Genomic DNA, 6,000 nt, shown 5'->3' on the forward strand with positions numbered 1-6,000 from the left:
TCTACCTAGGTCAGTATTGTCTACACTGAATGTCAGCAGCTCTCCAGGATTTTAGCCCTACCAAAAAATGCTAGGAATTGAACCTGAGATCTTCTGCATGCAAAACAGGTGCCCTGCCCCTGAACTACAGCCCTTCCCTCATACATACACACAGTCCAAACTAGGACTTGCCTACTGCCAGGAGTGACCAGCAATAAATCACACTGTGTAAGTGAAGTTAACTCTTTATTAGAAGACACAAAGACAGCTCAGGAGTGACAGGCCTAAGGAGCACAGCAAGGAGGAGTTGCAGTTTGGATTTGATACTCCGCTTTATCACTACCCTAAAGAGTCTCAAAGCGGCTAACAATCTCCTTTCCCTTCCTCCCCCACAACAAACACTCTGTGAGGTGAGTGGGGCTGAGAGACTTCAGAGAAGTGTGACTGGCCCAAGGTCACCCAGCAGCTGCATGTGGAGGAGCGGGGAAGCGAACCCAGTTCACCAGATTATGAGTCCACCACTCTTAACCACTACACCACACTGGCTCTCAATGAGTGCATTCAATTCTGTAATAAACTATAGTTCCCAAGATTCTTTGGGGGAAGTCATGACTTTGGGGGTTTGTTTTGTTTCTATGATACAATGCATATATATACATATAGTATGCATGTATTGCTATATATACTTGCAGACCTTCAGATGACAAGCAACTAACAGGTCTGAATAACAGCAGCAGCAGCATCAACAGAAAATGCCCAGCAAATTTCCCCATTGTTCCCACATCCTGCCTCGTACATCCCCAGCTTCCACTACAAATGTCTCAGTCATCTGGAAGGACTGGTGTGATGCCTTCCAGTACTGACAAACAGAAAATACCAGGAAATTAGTAGATCCACATAGAGCTTTAGGATTTAAGCATTTGGCAGCAGGTCTCTCCCTCTATTTGTCAAGCTGCTGCACTGTACTGCTTTGTGCAGGATGGGAAACTGTTACATAAGGCGTACTATCTAATAGGACAATGCATGTCTGTACATCATGGGATTTCACAAGCCAGTACTGTGATGCAATGCAGGAGTTCAGATAGCCACAGGCTAGATGGCCCTGCTTCTCTTTATGTCTGTCTTACCAGGAACCAGGAACAATAGAATTCTAGGTAGCAGCCACGCTTTACGTTTTCAAAAATGGAAACCAGCCATTAGGGATGAGTGAATCTGTCCATTTCAGTTTCCTTCAGTTTCTCATTTTTCAACTCTTACAGTTCTGCTATATTTCAACATCAGTTTGTGATTTATTTTCATTAATATATGCACTTTTATGCATACTTTACTTTGGTATATACATTTTATGCACACCTTACTTGGCTGAATTGCAAAACCTGGAGAAGTGCAAATTTCAGAGGCGTGAATTTCCCATCAGCTGTGTTTCGATTCACCTATTATTTCAGAAGGTATGAATTAGATAGAGCTTCCTTTAAATGAGAACTAGATCAATGACCCTCAGACTCCCTTCCAGCTCTATAATTCTATGAAATGTTTCCCACATCCATATCATTATTCTTCCACTGCAGAATCCCAGATGCAACCTGCCACCTGCATTGGCTCCCAGTACATTTCCGGGCACAATTCAAAGTGTTGGTGCTGACCTTTAAAGCCCTAAATGGCCTGGGCCCACTGGTCCTGTTAGCTAGGGACGATGGGAGTTGTAGTCCCAAAACATCTGGAGGGCCAAGTTTGGCCATGCCTGCTCTAGGGAATCATGACAACCAGGGAAAACTCCAAAACAATTGCACCCTTGCCAGATACAGCTGGGAGGAGGTGCCGCCCCACAACATGGCCTGACCTTGGAAAGGTGAGCAAATTTGTGGTGGTCCTGCTGCTTCCTGGAATGGGGTGGGGCATGGGGTGGCAGCAAGGGGAGGGGAAGGTGAGCATTCCCATTGCTCACTTATTTGGCCCTCTCCACCGCTCTGCTCCATCCTAGTCCTGACAAGTGGCAGCATTGCCATGCCCTTGGTCCAGTATATCTGAAGGAGCGTCTCCACCCCCACCGTTCTACCCGGACACTGAGGTCCAGCGCTGAGGGCCTCCTGGCAGTTCCTTCACTGTGAGAAGCAAAGTTACAGGGAACCAGGCAGAGGGCCTTCTCGGTAGTGGCGCCCGCCCTGTGGAACGCCCTCCCATCAGATGTCAAGGAAATAAACAACTATCTGACATTTAGAAGACATCTGAAGACAGCCCTGTTTAGGGAAGTTTTAATGTTTGATGTTTTATCATGTTTTTAATACTCTGTTGGGACCCGCCCAGAGTGACTGGGGAAACACAGCCAGATGGGAGGGGTATAAATATATTATTATTATTATTATTATTATTATTATTAGTCTGAGTATTAGTCTGTAATTTTCATCTTCAGACTGAGTCTAACACAAATCTCACGCCTTCAAAATCCAGCCTTATTTATTTTTACCCCCGTCCTCCTCCCACCCCCTAAACTCTTCCTTCCTGAAACACCTTGCCTGATGAAGCATTCTGGAGGACTCGAAAGCTTGCATGCTCAATTTTGGTCCTGAGAAAGGTACTGCTCACTTTGTAAAGATTTGTATAATGGCATTATATTCTCAGTTTTATTTTCAAGTCCTTTCCTAATGATCCTAAGCAAGAAATTTGCATTTTTCATTGCTGCCGCATGCTCAGTCAACATCTTCATTGAGCTATCTGCTATAACCCCCAGCTCCAATTCTTTTACTTGCCTGAGAACTGTAGTTTATTAGGGTGTTGAGAGTTGTTAGGAGACCTCGTTCCCTCACGGAACTACAATTCCCATACAGGTTTAACAATCAATTGCTTTTCCCAGGGAACTCTGGCAAACTGTAACACTCCAAGGGGAATAGCGATCTCCTAACAGCTCTCAGCACCCTTAACAAACCACAGTTCCCAGAATACTTTGGGGAAAGTGATATGATACTGCTTTAAGTGTATAGTGCAGATGGAGCCATAAATAGTTGCCCTGAACTGCAAGCCATAGGGAAAAAACTGCCCTCCTGGACATAGAAAAACAGCAATCTACTATGCAATCTACTATAGAGATTTCTTAGTCTCAGTCTGCCATCTGATGGACAATGCAGTTCTTGTCTCATAAGCATTTTACCTAGAGTCTCAAGCTTTCGTTTTCTTCAATGACAGCCTGAAAATTGTGAACCACGTATTAGACCTTTTTGGTTCTTCAAATCAAAGTGCATAATTCATATTTTAATTTCTGACATCTTCCATTTTTAATGTAGTGAATCCCCCTGCTTTGGGTGAGCAAAGTTCTGCAAAATTTGTCGTCCGAATCAATCAACCAAATGCAGATATACTCAGCTGCTCCACAACCTTTCTATGGACCACCTAAGTGGGCTTTTTCTCACCAAATACACCAGTGGTTCACATCCATTGAGAATTTCTGAGAGACACCAGACATAACTGTTATGTACTGAAGTTCTCACCCTGGGTCAGCAGGGGATACTGTAGATAGTTATGCAAATAAGGGATTTAAAGTGACGTTCAGTGATTGGATAGTTTTAGAAAACTGTCACAGTTACGTTGTACTGGAGCTCTATATAAGCAGGCTGACTGAACCCTTCAGTTCAGTTCTGTCCTGGCCTGTGAATAAACAAGAGCTGTTCAGGGGCGCCGACTTATAAAAAATATTGGGGGGGCCCATACCGGGGTCCATACTGGCGGCAGGATGGCAGTGGTGCTTTTGCATGCAAGAACCGGCCTGCCCTCCCCAGGCTTCGCGCCAGGAGGCGGCCACCCCCTCCTACCAACGTCACCTTAGCCAAACCCAGAAAAAAAGCCCCGCTCCGGCGGCGGGAACTCCCGTCCCCTCCATTCTCCCCTCACCCCGGTCCCTCGCCGGCGACGAATACGCCATTCCTCGGCCCCACGGCTCCATTCCTTTCTAAAGTCCCGCCGCTGGGGGTCTTCCTCTGACTGACCGACCTGGCCGCCCCTTCTCAGGAGCTCCCGGTCACTTGGGGAGGCGCGCGCCGGAGTCCCCTGTGCAGTTTTTGGGAAGGTGCCTAATAATTTTCTTAAATTGTTGGGGGGCAGAGCCCCCCAAATGAATTTTTGAGGGGGCTCGGGCCCCCTCAGGCCCCATGGAGTCGGCGCCTATGGAGCTGTTTGAAGAATCGCTGTGTCGTCTGATATGTTCACCCACAACTTAACAATAACTACTTTAAAGACCTCCTTTTCTACCAGAACATGATTCCTCATTTCTTGTATTAAGACCGTTGTGTTCATAAATAGTATGTGTTGTCTGTTAAACCTTGACTACAGTATTGGATTCAGCCTTCACACAGATGGTGATAACAAAACTGTCTTATTTTCAAGGTTATATACAGCTCAGTGGCCTTGTTCTAAAACACAGCCCTGAAGCAGGGAGCTTCTTGTTCAAAGAACAAACAAACAAGGAAGAATCTGGGGTTCAGCTGAACTTAGGGGTTGGGAAGAAATTTAATTCACTTTGCATTTAAAGGTAAACTTTTTTAATTTACACTTTCCTAAACTTTATTCTTGTTGTATGTTCCCCTCCCCCCCCCCCGCCACTAATATATGCATTTATATGCACACTTTTCTCCAGTATATCATTTTTGTACACATTACATGGAGGGAGAATTGCACCATAAAAACTGTCTGTCTGTTCCACAAGAACCGAGTGGGATGGAATGTTATGCTTGGAATCTATCCCTAGAATAAAAAAAGATAAAAACACTATTGCACTAGGTGGCAGCAAAGCTGATGTTTACATCAAATCCAATTACTTACATGACTAAAACATTTCGTTTACCCGAAGGCCATTTTATACAAATCAGCAGAATTCATGGGCAAAGGTTCCCCCCCCCCCCCCCGGATGAACAAGTTCAGAATTTGGCTTGGGGGTTGTCTGCTTTGAATTGTGTTGCTGTATATCTTCTTATTGCTTTGTTCTCATTGGTACTTAAAACATCCTGGGATAAATACTATGAAGGAAGGTATATAAATGCCACAGAGGCAGTGGAAGACAGGAGTGCCTGGCGTGCTCTGGTCCATGGAGTCACGAAGAGTCGGACACGACTAAACGACTAAATGACAACAACAAGTAAATCAAGGCACATTCCCCTTGCACCACTGCCTCAGGGGGAAAAACTGAGAATACTATTTGTGCAAAAGAAACTTGGTGTACCAAGATGAAATTAGGCTTGTCACTTCACACACACACACACACACACACACACACACTGCACTTAAGTAACAGGAAATACAGAAGACATACAACAAAAGCAAAGAGGACATCTAGACATTCAGTCCCTGAGCCCCTACAGGGGTGATAGCTGTAAAATGGGTGTGTGTGGTTAAAAAATGAAAAGTGAGCCTTCTGTTGCAGGTGGTAGTGGTCTGCTTGAGTTTATTAATCACATCTTACATTCAGACTTTGCCTGAGGTGGGGAGGAGGGGCACTGTGACAGGGCCAACAACAACAACTTTGTGATGAGTCCCCACCACCTTTTTTCCAGAAAAAAAGCATTGTGAGAATCATTGTATTTTCTCAGGTCTTTCAGTCTTTAAAAATCCTGTATTATTATTATTATTATTATATTATTATTATTATTATTATTATTATTATTATTATTATTATTATTATTATTGAATTACCTTCTGAACCACTATCTCAAGGTGATTTGCACGAGATAATTAAAAACAGCTAAAACACAAAAACAGCAAACCCATATAAAACAAACTAATACCCTAATATATGGACCCTTCTTGTAAAGACCTGGTTTCCAGGGGGGGGAGCCTGCTAGAACAAAAATGTCTTCAGTTGTTTCCAGAAAGTGATGCCTGTTGCATCTTGACAGGTATTCCAGAGATCAGGGACAGCCACATTAAAAACCCTGCTCCGAGTTACTGTGGAGAGGACCTCCCTGAAGATCTTTGGAACTTACAGGAAAAACTATAACACAGGTTGAAGCAATCTACTGGGTGTATAAGACAAAACAG

The sequence above is a fragment of the Podarcis liolepis genome (assembly GCF_965112155.1).
Source record: "Podarcis liolepis genome assembly, chromosome: 4".
Taxonomy (NCBI): Eukaryota; Metazoa; Chordata; class Lepidosauria; order Squamata; family Lacertidae; genus Podarcis; species Podarcis liolepis.